Source organism: Aythya fuligula, chromosome 14, assembly GCF_009819795.1.
Source record: "Aythya fuligula isolate bAytFul2 chromosome 14, bAytFul2.pri, whole genome shotgun sequence".
NCBI lineage: Eukaryota > Metazoa > Chordata > Aves > Anseriformes > Anatidae > Aythya > Aythya fuligula.
Genome location: NC_045572.1, coordinates 599814 through 621396, shown reverse-complemented (window position 1 = coordinate 621396; position 21583 = coordinate 599814).

Here is a 21583-nt window from a genome sequence, read left to right as displayed (position 1 = left end):
CTCCCTTCCAATCTTCACTTTAGCTTTTTCTCCTCAAAACTCATGCAATGGTGAGGTAAAATCTAATTGTGTTTTTACAATGTGATGGTTTGGTTCCCAGGAAAATAGCATTCACTAATAAAAAAATGTCTTCACATTTAATTTGCCTAGCAGGCAGCACTCGTAGTAGGTGAAAAGGCAGTGTGCTGCAGAGACCAGCACACTCTTAATATAGACTACTGTATGCCAGTCCACAGCAAATGAATTTGTTCATAAGTTCCTGATTTTTTTAATACTAGACTCGATTTGCATTAGTTCTCCAGTGCTAAAGTTTTCAGCTTGAACAATTCTTCATTTCCTGTAATTAGATCTTATTGTAAATCCATTGGCAAGATTTGGTTTTGATATCATCTTATGTCATTGTATACTTGCATTGGTCACATGGGATTTGTTGGCACACCAGAAGTGAGACTTTTAGTCACATCGGAAAATACATTAATTGCCCAATTTGAGTTTTTCACAAATGCATTTGAATTTGCTTCTAGTAGTCTGATGTCAGCAGTAGTCTCAAATTTTAATGAGATCTGGATTTAGTGAAAGCATTCACAAAGACAGTTCAGATAAATTGTGCATTCTGGTGAACTTTTGAAAATCATTTTGATAATTTGGGATCTTAAATGCTGTAGATGATTCCTTGATTTAAAAAGGCATCGAACCAAAACCTAGAATTAAACATGAGGAAAGGTCAGAATTGGGTATAAAATGCACAACTGGTTTGTATAATGGCCACTCAGGATACACAATTCAAGTAAAACATTTCATTCAACTGTGTTTTATAATCTACAAAGCAGAAAAGGTTCTGCTGACGTGCACCTGAAGGAAGTGGGCAGGAAGGGAACGAAAAGGGATAAGACTGTGGTGGGGAACTTTATAAATCCAGCTGTAATTCTTGAGGATGAAACTCGTCTTGTTCATGATGAGGCAGATGTGGAGGAGAGTGAGAGGCGCTGACTCGCAAGTAGGGGAGGCTGCTGGGGAGCTACCACTAGGGAAGAAAGAGGATGGGGATGGTGGTGGGCAGGAGCAGAAGGCTGAGAGGGAATGACCCTAACCATGGTCCACAGTTTTTTGAGCAGGTTTGTGTCAGAAACAAGAAAGGGACAGGGGGCTTCTCGTGATCAGTGTGAATCCACAGTCAGCAAGTAGGGACAAAGCACTTTACTGTGTGTGCCATGCACCATCCCATTTACACAGGTACTCGCCCTCCCTAGTTCTCACTGAGTCGTCCTTTATCTTGTTTGTGGGCATCCAAAGGCTCCTGCTGACCTATATTGTGGCAATGTGTGGGACAGTAGGACTTCTGTATTTCCAGTTTGTTTTTGGTTTTTATGAGTACTGAAGAGAACTCACAGAATAGCCACAAAAATTACTGAAATTGCAAGTCAGTTATTAAGATGTGAATGAAAGCCCAGAAGAACAACTTCCATTAGAAGGGCAGTGGGATGGATATGGGATGGTATGAAAATCAAACAGCTCCATAGCTGATGTGAATGCTGTTCAAGAAATTTGTATCAGAGTATTTGTGCTCTTCTGTGAATTCAGAAATTCTGTTAAAAATATTCATATGGTATATTCCAATGTTTTATTTTGCCAGCAGCTGATCACTGATAAAAAATTTTGAGATGTGTTCATTTATCATTTATTTTTATTTGACAGTACTTGGAGTATGAAATTAAGAACCTCCTTGTTTGGTACTTAATCTCCACTGAGCAATCAGAAGCTCTTTAGTTTCTACTGCTATTTCAGAAGTAACATCCCTAGATACTAGGAGTTCAGTCCTGACCCAATGAAATGAACACATTTTTTTTTTCATTAAGTTAAATATCCTGTTATTTAAATGGACCAGAGATGCAACTTCAGTTTTTGAGCACCTAGAAACTATCAGCCAAATCCTGACTCCAAAGAAGTCAGTGTAAAGTCACCATCCATAGTTATAGGACCATGTATTGACATGAAAAATGTGACAAGAATTGATTGGTTATGTCCAGTATAACACGCTAAGATAAGCATTAAAAAATGATATTTGAAAGGTCCTTGTCAGAAAATGAAGAAGACCAGCTTTATCATTTTTGTACAGATGATACTGATTTCCAGGGTGAGATTTTACTAAATATATAAAACTTTAATAAATAAATAATAAAATACTTTTGTTTTAAATTACTTTTTTACTTTTTATCACTTTAAAATAAAATAATAAAAACTTTAATAAATAAAACTTTAAAGAGCAACTGAATAACTGGTCAGATGGACAAGATATACACACAGCTTGGTATAGTTATAAAGAATGTGCGTGTATTCTGCACTTTAAGAATGATATATCTTTATATTGTCAGAAGATGCTTGGGTTTGTGTTTTAAAATAATATGTAAGGTGCTTTTTTCTTATGCAATGTTTAGTGTTTCTGATTAATTTTGAGTTTGCCCTTCAGACCCAGTACAGAAACACAAACAGGATACCACACAATCCTATTCCACTGGCAGGAGCTGATGACAAAATAGTAGCACTGACTGCATCAGTCTGCATACTCTTTCCCTGATGTGCAGAGGAGTGATGTACAGAGCTGTGTCTGTAGCAGAAGCTGGTGAAACCCTTCTCCACCAACTTGTGGGCAGGCATGCTTCTACCAGGTGACTTATGAAAATATTAATCACAGGCTTGATTTGCAGTCTGGCCTTTATATTTCATTGAATCAAATACCCACCTGTCCCTACCCTAATGTATTTTGTTCTTTTTATTTACTGTATCTAAAGATCTTGAAACTTTATTTCTCTCCATCCTCCAGCTGGTAGCTACACAGAGATACCCTTCGCTCCATCAGCTGGCCCACAGTGACAGCAATATCCATGACTCAGTTTTCATACTTTTGGGGTATGACCTACAGACTGTCAGTTCTGGCTTTGGAGATGATTTGGAAGAAGAAATCACTTAAGAAAGAACACCTGGTAAATTTCTTTTTTTTTTTTTTTTTAATTTTTATTTTTGTCATAGAACAAAAATTTTTTGTCTGAGAGACACATGGCAGGTACATCAAGAGGAGAATTTCCAAGTTTCTCTGAGCTCTCCCTTTAGTGTGGGAGGCTGCTGAGATATTGGAGTGTGGGGGAGGAGGGGGCAGAATCCATCTGCGCATTCTTGAACCCACTGCTTCAAGTGTAACAGCTGTGCTGCTCTTAATGCTCATATGACTGTTAAGACAGCTCACTTTCCTGTGACAATAAGGAACCAGTTTCAGGTTTCTTGGTTTTGTGGTCAAGTTAGATCTTACAGACTATTCTGGGGGAAGTACTACAGCAAATACAGACTTATGTCTTCTTTGAAAGGTTTACTATTTTATTACATAATAAAAGAGCTCCACTTCTGACTCATCGTATTGTTTTATTTCCCCTAATATGTAAATGAAACCACAGGGTTGTTTTGACTGGAGCTGGTTATTACATCCCTAGATAACCCATCAGCAACTGGCAGCTTTGCTGAACTAAAGCTGAGGATATGTAAATTAGTGACTGTGTACTCCACCTCTGGCTGCTCTCAGAAGGAAACAGTGATGTCTTTAACATAACAAAATTCTTTGCATTTCAAAACAGACATATTGAAAACTAGAACTGGGGAAACTGTGAATGCACAAGAAAGAAGTCACTATTTTGAAATAACATGCAGTGCCCTGCAGTGGCAGGTAGTCCAAAATGGCCAGATTTAATCTGTAAAGTTATTTTATCTTGTGGTGAGTGAGAAGGTGTATGTGAGTAGCACAAACCTGACTGTGTTGCTGGAGGAATTCGCAGTGAATACTCAAAGTAATCTCAGGGGACAGAGGAGGTTGTGACTCCCACAAATTAGCTGGAGCAGGAGGAGTAATGGAGTTGTCATGCACCCTGTGATGAAGAATGACATTGGACAGCACATCCAGCCAGCATTGCTGTCTGCTTATGTAGAACCTCTTTAGACTTCTGACAATCTTTTTTTTTTTTTTTTTTTTTTTTTTTTTTTATACGCTTCAGTTTTATTGGGCTTGATAACCTCTTCTTAAGGAGAATACTTCCTTTATTTTCTGAGAGAGATCACAGAATGAAAACTGCTAACTTTTCCTGAAACACAAATTTCCAAGAAAGATAAAATGAATCCTAAAAATTGCCATTTCACTTTGTCATGTGGTTGTTTCCATTGTGGGATACAGACCCATATTCCATGAAAAGCATGGAATACTCTGCACCATGAAGATGGCCAGTAAATGAAAGAAAAGATGGAGGGAAATCATTCCATTTCCACCACCACCACTCGAATCTATCAAGACAACTTACTGAATAGCTGATGTTTTCCTAATGATTATACGATGACTTTATCCTGATTCCAAAGAAATCTGTCTGTATGGACATTTAAGCTCCCCAAAGCTTCCCAAATCTGAACTGATTTGAACACATTTTAGCATCTTTTTACTTTTTATATGGCACAAACATTTATAAAGAACAGGGTCACCACAGATGCTAGTACATATACCCTGCTGATGGTCAGTAGAAACTTGCAAAACACAACAGCCAGAGCATCACAGGAAGCTTAAGCTTCCTAATGGGATATTACCTATCCCTGTGCCCTATACATGTGCTTTGATCAGTGAGCAATGCCAGTGAAATCCTACAGGGACTTAGGTCAGATTCTCAGCCTGTGGGACTCATGCTGGCACAGCTCTGCAGTACCACTGTCTGTTCATCTCATGCAAGACTCTTTTTTTGTTGTTGTTTGTTTGTTTGTTTTCCTTTTCTGTAAAAGGCAGTTTCTGCCAGCTGATTTGACCTCAGAGGAAGATTCGTAATAAGCAAGTAACTATGTCAAGGGTAGGCAGTAGCTCCAGCTGGGCTGGCTTTCATCATGACTGAGGTCAACAGAAACTTGAACTTCTGTGCCAAGCCTGGGTAGGAGGTAGTCTCTGATCTGAAGCTTGTAGTAAAGGTCAAAGGCTGCCAGATGTTACTGGCAGTGCCTTGTGCCATCCTGGGGTTCCTGTTACATCTCTGATGCAGGAACCCTCCCACACAGTCGTGGGGTTGAGCTACCAAACAAAAAGCACAGAAAGGGAGTTGCCAGCAGGCACTGTAGTTTCATACTGTATGAACAGTGCTTTCTCCTATAAGGAGAACCATTTATTACAAAAGAGGATTTATTTAAGTTTTGACCAGGATCCCCTTTTCAATAATAAATCATTTTTTTTAAGAGATGTGGCTTTAATTTTTCCTTTCTAAATGCAGATGTGCTGAAATAATTTGTGAAGAGCATTAAACTTATTTGCCTACTGCTGGTTTTCAATGAAATATATGAAATATATTTCATATATTTTTATATTAAATGTGAAATGGAGTTGAAGATCCTCTAGGACAAACACTTGTGGTTAAGTATTTGAAAAAATGAAGCAATATACATAACTGTATGCAGTTGTATATAGGTTATGTACCATTGCCTTGTCTATATTGCATATTTTTTTGTGTGCCACTAACGGAAATATACCTGTGTTCTTTCTACTACATTTCTGACTTGCTTGCAAGCAATCCTAAGGAAAAACTTGAGCAATTAACTGTAAGGAAAGGGCAGTGTAAATGTATCCCCCCATCATGAAATGGTAATTATAGTATTGTCACAAGGTAAATTCATGACTGCTAAAGATTTTAATTCTGATTGTTTTCTCAAATGCTTGGCTGTGCACCATCACCTGCTGTCTAGCAGTTGCGAATAAACTTTGCCATCAGTTATTTGTAACTCTGTAACAGATCAGAAAGTTCCTGTTTTCTTAAAACAACGTGCTTTGTTGCAGAGTTGACTTCTATAGAAAGCTGTGTGGTGACTGTAGGCTGTCTCATACCACATTCCGTGTCTGTGGTGTTTCTGCCAGCTGGTTCATGGAGCGGTGCCAGGCTCACAATGCTGACCACAACCTACAATGTGCCTTGAAGTTCCCTGTGGATTGTGGACCAATGTGTTCTTCCACGAGGATGCTTATAGTTAAGTCCTATGTCCTCTAAATTCAGCTGGTTGAACACATACACACAAAAGCAGAAGGCAGCATTTCTCATGCTAAGGATAATATTTGATTGATGCTGTTTTACTGCAAAATTTCTATCTCATCTGATCTATCTACACCATTAAGTCAGCTGTACTGGACTGCAGTCTGTACTGAAAATGTGTTTTTGCTGGACTGTGTAAACATGATAGATATCTTGTTTACTTTAGGCAAACAACAGTTCCTTTGTCAAAGGGATTTATTGTTAGGATTATCAGACTAAAGTTCTCTGAACTGATTTTCATTCTCAGATGTTAATGTATAGGTGGAGGGAATTGACACAACATCTAAAACTGATATTCTTATTACATATTCACACAAGCATTGCATAGGAATAGTAATGATTAACTTGTGAGGTGTGTGTGTGACACCTGACCACAGAAGAGATTCTGCAATGCAGGGCTTTCTCCCGCTGTTTCTCACTTGAGTTAGAAATTCCATAACTAATTGGCAGATAGCACAGCTTTGGCTCACCGTATTAGAGGAGTTTACATTTTGGAATATCATAAATGCAAGCAAGCTCTTTGCTCAGTCATCTGAAGTATGACAAACAATAAATACTAGGTGTAGTGTTTTCTCATGGTGTTTCCTTACACTAGCTGTTACCACGGAAAGGAAGTAATGTTGTTTGTGGCTGGAACCCACATTTGTCTGACTTTCTAATGTTGGGGAAAGGTTTATTGGAGGTAGGGTGCAACTCCATGTTGCACTCGTTACGTCAATACCTGTTGTGTAACTTTATTTAGATTTGCACAGAGGAATTGAATTTGCATTTTGAGTGCTCTGAGGAGCATACTAGGGGATTTTGCCTGTGGAAAGAGGCAATATACAAAGCCAGTTAAAGCTGTAAGGTAAAAAACGGAGTGATACGCTTTTAACTCAGAAGCTTTCAAGTTGAGTGGATTTTGGCAGCCCGTGAATCTTTGTTCTGCAACTCTGTACTGTGGGGTTGGAGGCTGAATCTAATTTGCACCCTTCTATTTCTTCTCTAGCCCACAGAGTGAAGACTGTCCCTCAAAACTCCCATGGTTAAGCTGCAGGGCAGCACAGAGTTAGGAAGTGATAAGGAGTGTCAACAGTGTGTGATAGCTGCAGGGATTCTTTGCTAAACGAGATAACATCCCCTTCTCCCTGTAACCTAGAAGGTTCTGGTTTCATTAACCTTATGCTTTCTGCCTCATAACAAGAGCAGAACCCAGTAGAGATTATCCTCTTTGGGATCTGGGGGAGATGGGCACAGCCACTTCTGTTCACTAGGTTAGATTCTAAATGGTCTGCCTTTCAAATACAGGAATGAATGAGCTCTTGTATGTGCAAATAGCAGTCAGCTTTAACATGAATTGAGTATTGATAGCCCACAGGTGCAACTTGGAAGAGTCCTCTGTACATGATCACCAAAAAATAAAAGGCATTGGATTACATTTTTGACCAAAAAAAGGCTTAGTACAAATCCATCGACACTTTAAATATAACACATTTTCTTTCCTTTTTTCTACCTATGTCTTCTCAAGCAGCTTTAAAAAATCTCATTCCTGTTCAAGTCCAGGAATTTACTAACATTGTCCAACTGTTTCATCTGTGTAACAGACACTTTTTCTATGGACCTGTTGTGATGCATTTACTCAGGATGATGTCAGAACCAAGGGAGGAGCAAGAGAACACAATTTCCAATATGAGCAACTCCAGGCACATCCTCATACTCCATGGTATGATGGTAAGCAGAAAAAAAAATGTTGTCACTCCATGAAAGAAGTTTCATCATTCTTTTGGGAAAGTACTCTGTGGAAGTTCCCTCACACAAAGCTTTCTCCTCACCTTGACACTTAAATTGTTTGCTGAATTAGTTATTGACCAACCAGTAGTCTGCCCTGAATAAGGAACTGTAGGTAGGTACACACCCAGAATCTCAAAAGACACCCCATAATGGCATGGAAACCTATGTGTCTGCTTCTGCTTTGCTTTGCTCAAAAAGAAATATAAACAGTCACCTCCTCTCCTGACTTCCTTTCTTTGTGTCCCAGTCCAATTACGTTGCTGCAGGCAACAAGAACTGAAGGACAGTGAGCTCACTCTCTGCTCCCCACCCTTCTGAACCTGTATAGCTCACCCTGTGAGACCTGCTCCTTGGATGAAGCAACTTGATCTTCATGTCTTCACACTCCTCATTTCTACCTTGCATCTGAACACTTGGGACTTTACGAACTGGCTGAGTGGTCATCTTATTAGCACATTGTTTGATGTTATATTGCCTGAAAATGAGAACAGTATCAATAACAACACTTGGGTTTGTGACAAGTTCTGTTAGTTCTGTTAGACTGCTGTTAAGTTAGTTTGTGACAAGTTCTGTTAGTTCTGTTAGACTGCTGTTAAGGCTCAAGACAAGGCATTGCAGTATGCTTTGATGTGTGTTGTGTCATACATAGTCACAAAGACATGAGACACTGCAACGGAACTATCCTCTTGGTTTTTCTTCTGAGTGTCTTTTCTCAGAATTCTTAGAAGCAATACTTGAAGTATTACAGTCTTTGTAATCTGGGACCCCCAACAGAAGAAGGACATGAATTCAGTGGAGTGGGTCCAGAGGAAGGCCACGTAGATGATCAGAGGGCTGGAGTGCCTCTCCTGTGAAGACAGACTGAGGGAGTCGGGGTTGTTCAGCTTGGAGAAGAGAAGGCTCTGAGGAGACTTTAAGGCAGCCTTCCAGTGCCTAAAGGGGGCCTGCAGGAAAGCTGGAGATGTAATTTATCAGGGAGCCTGGTGATAGAACAAGGGGTAAAATCTTAAAAATAGAAGAGGGTAGACATAGGTTAGATATAAGGAGGAAATTCTTTACTCTGAGGGTGGTGAGGCCCTGGCACAGGTTGACCAGAGAAGCTGTGGATGCCCCATGCCTGGAGTTGTTCAAGGCCAGGCTGGATGGGGCTTTGAGCAACCTGATCTAACAGGAGGAGTCCCTGCACATGGCAGAGGGTTGAGAATTTGGTGATTTTGAGGTCCCTTCCAACCCAAGCCATTCTATGATTCTTTTGTTTCTTTATTGCCAGTCATACTTCTATTATTTCTAGCATTTGTATATGTGACTGTTAAATATAATTCTAGCTGGCATATGGATCAGTCAGCAACTAGTACAAAATGACTCTTTAGGACCAGTGTGTGCTTGTTGTTAACAAATCTAGAAGTCTTCCCTGCAAAAGAGGAATCACAGAAAAAGAGTCTGTGTTCCCTGCTATTGTTTGAGACAGGATATTGGGCTCAACTGGCTTTTGGCCTGATCTGGAGAAAGGCATTCTCATACTTTGCTTCCTATTCTATTTTTTATTTGCTTAGTTATAAACCTAAGGGGAGATGAGAACTGTTAAGTATGAAATTGTATAGGAAAGCAGGTAAATTAGATTTGGAAAGACTTGCCAGTGAATTGGAATAGTTTCTGGCTGGAGAATCATCTGCAGTAGCATGGTGCTTTGCCATAAAATACTTAATCTAAAGTCTTGTGTAATGACCTTTGCTGTACCAAAGCACGTATTTCTTGAGATGGGGTTTTTGGCTGCAAAACACCACACTGGAAAAACCTTCAAGAAGAGAAATTTGGAGATATTAAGGCCTATCTGCCAGAACGGACTAGCAGATAGATCACCTTTTTCTGCCTGCTCTATTAGCAGTTTCTCAGCAGCTACTAATTACAGCCGTTCAGGCTGTGATTGCTGTTTCATTAATTAGATACCACATGTTGTTTGCTTCACTTTGCTGCCCATCTTGACTAGCCTTTGACTGTGAGTACAATCAAGCATTTCCAAGGTAAATGGTACATGATCAGTGGCCATGCGACAAAGATAAAAATTGTCCTAGGGATTGTGCCTGTAGTATCAAACAAACAAAACTTGATTCAGCAGTGTAAAGATCCCATGTTCAAGTTTTTTACTTGGATCAAAACTCGCTGCAAATATATAAAGTGTATTAGAAAAAAAAAAAAAAAAAAAAAAAAAAAAAAAATTTAAACACAGGAATATATGTTGTACTGTGCTTTTGTATTTCGGGGTTTGTTCATCTGGCAAGTTAAACGGTACCATTGAAATCAACATATGCTTTTCTTCTCATTGTGTTTTACTGCCGTAGAGGTGGTGGTATCAGTGAAAACGATGAGTTAGTTATAGAAATGTTGCATGATACAACACAATCTATAGGCAGGTTACCAGAGTAACTTCCACAGGATCTGAAACTGAGACAGAGACCAAGACTGCAGTTGTGTCCATATGGGCTCAAAAAGCCTGTCATTGCTGCATTCCCCAATCACAAAAACTGTTCTTGAGGGTTTTCTCAGTTTTGAAAAATAAGAAAACTGTCTTTCTTCCTTCTTGGATATGGCTTTCTTTTCCCCTAAAGAAGCTGGTCATAATCAGCTGCAAACTGTTTCTGTCAGGGCCTGGTACTATAAATCTGTAAGTTAGCTTTCCTGTAGCATAATTATTCATTGTGATGCTTATAACGGCAGTTTTACGTGCTTGCCTTCATGCCAAAGTAGCTGAGACTTTAAAATACAAAGGAAGCTGAAGATTGTATAAGCTATGTGCAGATGAGGTAATGAATGTTTGGGCAGAATCTGAACTGAAAGCAGCAGGTCCTTCAGCGTGCAACAGGGAAAAAGCCCAGAGCAGCTGACTGGAACCAGCAGCTGAATCACTTGCACCCAGTACAAAATTGCCATTCATTTGGCATGAACAGAAACATTTTCCCGGTCAGGAATGGAGATGGCAAATACTCAGGGACCACACAGAAACACAACTCAAATCATCGATCTTAAACCATTCTTCTTACAGCTGGCATATAGGTGCTCACACCTCCCCTTGTTTCTTGAACAAGAATCCTTCTGCAAAGATCTCAGTCAGAAATGTTTCATGGCAAGAAATTGAGTTGCTGTGGTCAAGTATGAAACAATCTAAATCCTATTACGCTTGGACAGTTGATATGTCAGCACAGCTGGGAATGGCAGAGACAAAATAGATTTTAAAAAGAAAAGATCCCTTCTTACGTTTCTTTGCCTCTGTGTTTAATTACTTTGGCTGCAGACACCATTGCTGGAAGCAAAGGCAACTTTTAAAAGATTTCTCCCCCCTTTCAAATAAAAACAAGATTAATGTGTTAGCTGATTCATATCATAAACATTCAGACAATGACTGTTCAGTTTCAAAATTAACAAAGAAAGCTGATACTGTTGAGAACAGAAAAAATAAATACAGATTTCCTGGTTTATGGTTACAAATAATAGCACTGTAATAAAGGACAAATTTTCATGGATAATTAAAAAGGAGAAAAAATATTACAAAATTACAGTACAGAACAGCACTACAGAAAGTGTGTTTCTGTACTGAAAGAAATGGCACTGACAAAATTATTTTTTGAGGTTCTGTATTTTTTATTTACAAAGAAATACATTGACAATTGTTGAAATATTCGTAGTCTCCCTGTTAGAGTTCAGATCTACTCTAAACACCTTTTTAATGGACAAAGATGAACAGGAATTCTGTTGTGTACTTCCATATTGAATTCATGCATTGCTGGACTCCCTACTGGTTTGCTGCATGACTAATTACATAATACTAATTATGCAAAGAAAAGAGAATAGATTAGCTTTCTGTCCTTGAAATTCCATGATGTATGACTCAAGAGGGTATTGAAAACCTGGGTTTCATATTTCTTCAAATTTTCCAGTGGAATTTCAAATCTCTGTTGAGAATTTTAGATTACTGCGGTGGACTTACTCTTTTAAGAGATCATTTAAAAGCATCTTAGACTGTGGGCCAGTTTGAAGAACCTCCATTCCATAGGATATATTAAAAAGGTCTAACGTACATCCATTCCCTAAATGAGCCAAAGCATAGCTATAGGTCTCCTGATCCACTCTTTGAGAAGCAAGGCAGCACACTTGGGTCTGATTGAGAACTATTTTAAAACAGTGGATTTTTTTTTCCTGTCCTCAAGTCCAGTGGTTCCTTCATCTTCCAGCCAAAGCCTGCACACATGCAGGAACCTTGGTCAGATTCAGAAATGTCTGAAGTAAATTTCTCTGTCTAAACATTGTAGATTTAGTATCCAAGAGGCTTTTTTTGTGAACAATGGACCAAAAGCTGTTTTCACTAAAGTCTAAGCTGAAGCACACGTTGTATTAGAGGGAGAAGGATTAAACCTGTTCTATTTTTCTCTTTAAACCTGGAACATTCATTTTTCCACTGTACAAACTGTGTAAGTTTGCATTAATTTAAATTTGTCTTCTATCTGGAAGGGAACATAAATTCAAAACATAAGGGCTTTTCTTCCAGCTTTCCTTTAAAAGTGTGCTGTGAAGGTCCAGGAACTACTCACAGATTGCCTTATCTTTTGCTGTTTATTAGCATAAAACTCTGTAACATAGTTTTAATTGCTCTTAGACTAGTACAAAACAACCTTATTATTTCTGTAATTATAGTATTAATACCTCTCACACTTCTACAGAAACATTTCTTAACATGACTAATCTTAATCTTAAAGCTAATCTTAAAGTTTAGATTTATATGATAACACATGAGACTGAATTCTGAGCTTTCTGAATTCTGCATTTTTTACTAAAATCACAGCTTCTGGCTGTTGTGGTTCCAAAGAATATCTGAAGAGCATAACCTGGCTCCACCCTGAACACTAAAAACAATACCAGAAGAAGACAAAAAACCTTGTTTAAAAAATAACTTCTTGGAGTAGTTACATCTGGGAACTGAGGAAGGCCAGTGGGGTGATATCCCCTCCTAGCACCTTTTTTCCATTATCTGGTACGTAACAGAAGGGAGGATTTGCCAGTCCAGCAGTCCCACTCTTTTCTCTATTCTACTGTAATTGCGAGAAACCATCACATGTCAAGGCTCCTGAATTTTTAGCACTTTGGGTTGGTAATACTGTAGTCCCATTTATTGCAACATGACTTCAGTAAAACTAACATTCACAGAAGTTATGGGAGCTAATGTCATATCACAAAACAACTCCTGAAGTCATTTCAGAAATTTCCTTTGACTTTCAGAATTTGAGGGATGCTTTAGTGGTTCATTTGTGAAACATCTTTGCTTTCCAAATATTGTATGACCTCATTTGTTAACAGTCATAGGTGGTGTTGAAGCTCTTATTACATAATTTGAAATATATTTTCACAACCTTCAGGAACCTGGAATTTTCTGACAGATTATTAATGATGCAACAGGATGCCTATTTCATAACAGGGCACTGAATCTTACTATGAACTCCTGGAATCCCTTAAAAGATAGGGCCATGTTCTCAGTTTGAGTATCTAGGCCTTAGCACAAAATAAATATATACATAATAATTACTAAGCAAAATAGCCACTTGTCATGACTTCACTTTTCTTCAAGGTATATGCCTGACTACCTTAACCCATGTCCACCTTCCTCTCCAAAATAGCACTAAATGCTGATGAGAGAAGTATATTTCATAATGATTGTACTTTGTACTGACTTACATCCACTAAGAGTGCAACTGAAATACTGTCGGTACAGTATTTCATACATAGAGGTCTGTATGCTCTGCTTATCAGAAGTCATAGGGCAGAAGTTAGCACAGTGTCAAGTCTGAGCTATATGCCCTCTTAAGAGGGGTTCAAGCCAGTTTGTGAAATCCCAAGTAAACATAGACATAGTCAATGCAGCTAGGCACAAGAATAACTCCTCTGCTCTACTTTACTGTCCTCTCATTAGTGCAATGATAACAGCATGGTATCTGAGCAATGTGCTTGTATATAGCACACATTGTGTTCCCCAGAGAAGGGAGTGTGTGCATATTAGCAGGGAAAGAAGGAGGGGTTTGTTTGCTCTTTATAGACAAGTGCATTTGGAGCAGAAGGCAATGATGTTTTCTGACTTCCTGGAATGTTTCATTCAAGTCTTGGGCCGTCTCTGTAGAAAGACCTGTTTTCTTCTTTTCTTCTGCCAAAAAGAAGCATCACCTTTATGTCCAGGTTTCTTACTATTAGGAAGGGCAAAGAATTTTTATCTGCTATCATCCTCCTGACACTTCAGGCATTGTTTGAGATGTTCTAGTGCCAGTCCCACATAATGCTGACAACTTCCTCAAGGTTTTGCAATATACTGCCAAAAGGATGGAGAGGTTCAAAGTGCCTTTCAATTACCTTCGGCAATTTTCCCTTTCCTCGAAAAATAGGAGGAAACAAACAGCACTGTTTTTTGTTTTTTGTTTTTTTTTTTTTTTTTTTTCCCCAGCTCTTCCCCTTACCACGGCTGCAGATCACTTAGCTTGGCCTACACTAGCCAGTGCGAAAGGAGCAGTCCTTCCTCTTGTGCTTCATGTGCAGCCTATAAGGCCTTTTGATATCACAAGGGCCATAAGGACATAACAAGCTTATACTGAATTAAAGGAGAACATCACTTGCTGCTTACAGCTTATTTGTTTCATATTGTTACCTCTAAGACGTCAAAGGCTGCTTTGCAAATCTCTGTGCGAAAATGAATTCTTAGGGCTGCTCAAATATAATAAAAAATAGTAAGCTGTACTTCAAATACTGTGCTATTAAACAGGTTAGTAGTTAAGAATAGAATATTCCCTGTAATTCCACAAAAATTAAAGCATAATGAACCCTGAAATATAAAATACCTGCAAGGTGTTGTTATAACCAATTTCTTTCTCTTTCAGCAGCATGCTTACCCTTGCATTTTTTTTCTACTGTGTTTCCATTTTGTTTAAAGTCAGTCACTGAACACTTTGTCTTAAGTATGTGTTAAAAGCATGACATCACTTGCTGTACAGGTGTTCCTATCTATTAATAAATACCTATTGTAATGATGTATAATTAAATAGATGTACTTCATTTGAGAAAAACAATTAATGTCTAAGAAAAGTAGTTGAATTTTAAATGATTAATACAATTCCAAAACTGAGTGTAATTTCTCAGTAGATTCTTTGCTGACTGCATGTTAGTGTAGATGGTTTTTCATCTGTTTCAGCTATATTCTCCACTTTATTTTTCTCCTGCATTGATCTTTCTTCAACTGTGGCAAAGGAATAACTGAAGAGCAGTATGCAAGCATCCAAGTATTTTACAGAGCACACAATAGATGCTGTCTAGTTATTGTCCGTGCTGACATGATTTTCCTGCATTACCAGATCCTAACACCAACAGAGAAGTCTTATGTATTGACTGCCTTTTGGTAAGGGAAATGCAGACTTTTCCAGGGATATTCTTATGGCTTAAAATAGTGTAATGAACTGCACTGGATGTTGCCTCCTTTTTCACCTTCAAGCAGATGTAGAAAGGCTGTGATTGTTTCCTGGAGACTTGTTGATCCCAGTCCAGTAATGCAGTTCTGGGTTTTAAAACACTATCTGATCCCATCACATACCCATTGCTGACAATCACTGGCTCTAAAAAATGAGACTGATTGATCAATCAATTGATCTAATTCTCTATTCATTTACTCACCTTTCCCTGTCTCTGTCATTTCTTAATTGAAGTGAAATTCCTATTAGTGTAATAAAAAAGATAAATATGTCATCAGGTTATCTGGGCTTGTACTCAGCTAATAAGTTTGTTGCCCAAGGATTTTATCCTTGCCTATTACTAACTTGCTATGAATGCCTGAAGAAAAAATGCTATATGCAATTTTAGAATGGCAAAAAAATAAAATAAAATAAAATAAATAAAATAAAATAAAACAAAACAAAACAAAACAAAGCAAAGCAAAACAAAACAAACAAACAAAACCCACAAGTGTCCTGCTTCCTTTGCACAGAAGTTGCCTGACAAACAAAAAATGCTGTTTGAATTTAAGTCAATTAGTTACTACTGGGTTTTTCCCCTTACTTTCTGTTTGATATGTTATTTCCCCCACCTCCACCACTATATCCTGGCCAAAGGAATGGTGACAGTGGATTTCAAACAGTTACAACATCACACAAGAAAGGAGTGAACCTCACTTACAGTGACCAACTTGCATCTAAATTCTAGTGTTAGTACAGATTGTAGCATATCAGATTTATCAAATGTAAACAACAGATTTATGATATAAACAGCATACTGGTGTAATAGGAAGCATTGTATTACTCCACTGAAAAGCAGTGAACTGTTTTTATATGCATGCTCTGAGGGAGGAATTTTTGTGCTTTCCCGTATTAAAGAGGACTGGTATCTATAGTTCTGCAGCAAATCTTACAGAGATGAGATTCTTTTTTATTTCTGCCCCATATTGTATGAGTGACTATAAAGATTTGCAAAAGCATATCATGGACATAGGTACCAAAATCCCACTGACTCCATGCAATCATTTACTGTAGTAAATGGGATTCATTCTTAAATCACGTCTGAAATGTCAAAATGTCATAAATGTCATATCTCTTCTTGCTTTTTTTTTTTTTTTTTTTTTTAATCCTTACTCATGGTAGTTCTATCTCCTTCCCCCCATTCTTTTTTACTTTTAATATATTTCATTTGAGGAGAGAATTGTCTCTAAGTACAGGTTGTATGTATAAACAGAGTCTACTTAGAGACACATGGCACATTGTGAGCTGTGTGTTGACTGGACAGGTGTGAATTTAGTGGGGGAGAAGGGAATAGCACTAAGAGGTGAAAACCGCTCTTTTACACTTCCCTTCTTTAGCACCAGCTAGTGCTGTTTATGCACTTGTATTTTATATCTAAATCCAGCACTATATTAAACAAGAATTAGCTCTAATTGGAAACTTTAGTAGCTACATTAGCGTGATGGTGGCCAATTAATTAGATGAGGCCACAGTAACACTATTGTGCAATTTCTACTTTGAAGGTAGTGGATTGCCTACCAGCTTGAGCACAAATGAGGTAAACACCTTATTAACCTCTCCATCTATGGAGAGATACCTGGCACATGGATTAACTTTAAGGTAGTCCTGTGTGGAGTCATGAGTTGGACTCAATGATCCTTATGCCTCCTAACCCATCTAACCTTGTCCCTTCTAACCCAGAATATTCTGTGATTCTATGCTCTTGGATGGTTTTTCTAGATGCAACATAATGCAAATGAACCACTGTTGTATAAAGCTGAGATTTTATTATTATTATTATTATTTTTAATAGAAGTGGAATGTATTGTTTCCTTCTATTATTTTCCATTTCTGTGAAAGCTTGATCTTGGTCCAGTGATTACATGTAGTAGCTTGGTACTGGAGGCTTTTTAAGGGAAGGTCATTGATAATATGCAGTTAATAATATGCAGTTAATAATATGCAGTTTTTCCTGATGAAGTCACAGAAACCACTGTTTAATGAATTATGTAAAAAGAACAGAGTTCCCTTCTCACAGCTACTATATTAATAATTACTGTAATAAAACAAATTTGAGCTGATAAAACAAATCGACCTCCATGCAAAACTAGCCAGGTGCTGAAGGAGATTCCATAAAGAGGAATCATATTGATTATACAGTTTATACAAATCTTCCTTTTACTAATACTACACTTTTTTTTTTTTTCTGGATTGCAATGAAATAAGTGTGCCATTTGACAAAGCAAAAATAATTTGTCCTTCAAAGAAAGGAAAATCATTTTCAGAAAGGCCATTTCTGCCAAAAGGGAGTATTTCCATTGCAGTAGAGGAAATCAAAACATGGACATAGGGTTTCCACCATTCTCTCGTTCAGTGTCATAGGGGAAGTAGGATAAAATGATGGGAGAGAAACTGCTGTCCTCCAAATTTCCCCATAAGAATGTATGAGCTCATAATGGAAAACCAGACTGTCATCAAAAGATATTTTCACAATCTCTGTGTTTTAATATTTAAAAATTCCATTCTGATGGATCATAGCAAACTATCTTATCATGGAAGTTCCACACAGATGTGTCTGTACTCCGTAATCAGCATCTAGGATTCTTAACATAAAGCTTGGGTACTGCATTATTCCGTTTGTCCCGTAACAGTAGCTAAGCAAAGGCAGTCATGTGGGCTGAAGGTGTACTTGTTTATGTGTACTTGTTTATGATTGATCATTAACTATTCATGCTTCAGTACTGAGCAGACATTTAAAGACTGCCACCAGATTGGGCAGAGGTTCAAGCTAAGCAGTAGTGACATTTCAGTCAAAGAAGAAAAGACATAATACATGGCTGATATAACCAAACAGGCAAGTTAATAATGGGTTGAGAAGGAACTAGGCAACAGGTATGTAAAGTTATTTGTGCACATATTTATCTGCTCGGTGACTGAACCCCGCTCTCCCATATTCCTGATCATTGCTGGCCTACTGTTGTGTGTTACCTCAAGTGAGTTTTGGAAATGGTCTTAAATAGGAACAGCATTGCCTAACCTTGATTGAGCTTGGGGTCGTTCTCATTTGTGGAAGGAAAGCTGCCTGAAGCGCTTCATGGAGGCTGCAAGTAGGCTGAGTCTATCAGGGGAAATGGGCATCACTGTTCACCCCTCAGTCCTGATTCCTGGATGCTGATGCACAAAGTATGCTCTGTGGGGCATCCTGTAGTCTTGGTCTGCTGAATGTCCACACTGGAGGTGTAAAAGCACGCTGTGGCTTCCTCCCTGCCCTTGTAACAGGTTTTCCTCTGGAAGGAGAAGCAGATGAATGGGAATATGGTGCATAGCCCAGTCTCCTTCTGACAAGTATTTCAAGGGTAGTCAGGAGACAATTTTGTTACCTGGAACAGTTTAAATGCCCTTCATTTGCCTGTGCCACAGCTGTTTCTGCCACATCTTTGTCAACTTGCTTTCTCAGACTTCCATTTTGTCTTTCTGAACAGTTGAACCAACAACAGCAGAAGTGGTGGTGTCTGTATGGCTCACCTTTGGCTGTTAAGATAGGAGCAGGAAGATAAACAGTATATGGGAATGGAGGGCCCAAAACTGGCTGAGAAGACATTTGTCACCAATGCTCATTTAAGAAGGAAGACAAGGATCAGACAGATTAATAACCTGGGAATTACAAAGAGATGAAGTATAAAAGGATTGAAAATCTGAGACACTGGCAACAGAGATCATGGGGTAGAAGCAGACCATCAGCCTATACCTGGTTCAGCATTGCCCTAAGTAAGTCCACTGGGATCATGATCTCTGCCTAGGCCTGACTGAGCATCCTCCCCTTCAGGCACTGTGAGCAGCCAGCATGCCAGCTACTGGAGTGATGGTATAAGGTTTAACACATAGGGACAAACATTTTGAATAAGCTTGTGTGAAATTATGAGGTGCTTTCTCACCAGCATGTGCCTTAGCAGACTGTAGGAAGCAGCACAGAGCTGGAGCACCCAGGAGGTAAGGAGGTGGACTCCCAAAGATGGTATGTGTTTGTAACCCACACTTCCTTCCAATGTGTGTGTGTGTGACCTTGTGTATGTGTGTGTGGGGGGGAATTAGAGCTTTTTGAGATAAGTTACAGAAGGGTGGAGATGTATAGGTATTAATTAACATTTTGGAAACGTCTAGTACTATGACTTACCTGTTGTATTATTGATATGATCTTGAATGCATAGTTCATTGGTTGCTGGTCAATTCTGTGCCATGCATAAACCAATAAACTACTTTGATCCACATTCAGCATAACTTATGGGAATGGAACAGTTTTTCTCCATGACAGAGCCATCATTTCAGGCCTGACTGAGAAAGCGGTAGTCGCAGCCTGCAGCCTTCTCACTCTGCTCTTTGCTCTGGCTGTGATCTCTAGCAAAGGAGAGTGTGGGGCTGACTTGAGTAACAGGTTAGATACACTGTGCTCAGCAGGGAAGTTGTTAGGCCCTTCTGAGTGCCATTGCAAGGCTTTTGTTACATGCTTTGTCAGATGGGAGGGAGTTAAAGCTCAGCTGCCAAGGGTGTATGTGATCTCTCTCAAGCAGGGCTTCTTTGAAGAGGATGGCTAAAGAGAGGAAGGGGTTCCACCTGCAATACTGCACATTTGTGTAAGGCCTTCAGCACAGGTAAAGAGTCCTGAAAGTACCCTCCTCCAAATAAGAGCCTGCCACCCCCTCTGCTATTGTGCTTCCCAAATGCATGACAATGAATAGGAACTTCATGCCCTGGGAACTGCTGGGTTTGTAAATTTGTCTCACTGCTAATTTGCGTTGGGCTGTGGGAATGCTGCTGTCCCTAGAAAGTACACAGGCTAGAGCTCTGTCTCCTTATGAATTCTTAAAGTATGTCAAGTTGAATTTGAAAGCATTTTTGTGCTTTCATAAGGAATGTATTTCTTCTTACTTATAACTTGTTAGTCTTATTATTCAGGTTTGGAATAGGGCTAGAAGAACAAGTCAGTTTTGTTCTGCCTGACAAAGAAAGTGAATCATTTTCTATAAAAACAAAACAAAACAAAACAAAACAAAACAAAAAAAAAAAAACACCTTTTTTCCTCATTTTCAAAGCATATGCTATGTATGGGGCTTTTCTTATGGTTTAGTACAGGTCAAAAAAGAACATCAATTTGTAAACCAAAAAAATAGGTTTTAGTTAAAAGCTGCCAACATAAAATAATGTGGCAATTTCAGGTTTTTATCTCCCAGACAGAACTATTTGTTTATATTTTGGTTGACCTAAGTCTCAATTTTTAGAATAAATGCAATTCTAAAACAGCAATTAAAAAAGCTTTTTTCCTTAGCTCTACTTCTGACTGACGTGGTAGTTGGGATTTTAATTCAAGCAATTATCTCTTTAGTGCTTACCAGGTAGAAATGGATTTAGTTTATTTAACTTTCTCTTTCTGTCTTCATAATATATTTCCCATCAGATAGTTTTGGAAGTTTACTTAGTCTGTATTTACTCTTCCCCAGATGATGAGATGAGAGAGACAGAAAATCGAACAGGAAAGGAAATGCCTGTGGCATCCCATAAAGGTCACTGTAACAATCTCATAATCTCATTTCCTCTTTAAAGTTTACCTGGGAGTCCCATTTTTTTTTTTTTTTTTTTTTTTTTGCCTTAGCTCTGCCACTATGTAAAAAAGGAACTCAAGTCCCGTGTTGCAATTCTGTGGTATTGCGGTGAAATGGAGCATCCCTTTCCTTTCAGAGTTTACAAGTATTTATAAGGGAGCCAGCACTTTGCTTCCTTCAGATCACAAAACCAACCTGCCTGACAACTTCAACTAACAGGCGCGGGAAAAGGTAAGAATTCCTTTCTTCTCTAACACTGGGGCAGCACAAGCCTGGCTCCAACAGACTTCAGATGAAACTAAAGAAAACTTAAAAAACAAAATTGTAAGTGTATTTAAATACTTGTCACGATGTTTTTCTCAGAACAGTACTTAAATGTGCCTGAAGTTAAATGCATATTGTATATATGTACACAGCTAATAGAATTATTATCTAAGAGAATAGCTAATGTTATAAATTAATGATCGTTTCTATGTTACCAATATTCATTAATGGAGTGTGTTTATAGATAGATATATACTTATGATTAGGCTGTTCTCTGTTTTAAAAAAATGCAACACAATTGGCTTGGCCCTGCCTTGAGCTGGGACTGATTCAGGGGACATGAATTACTTTC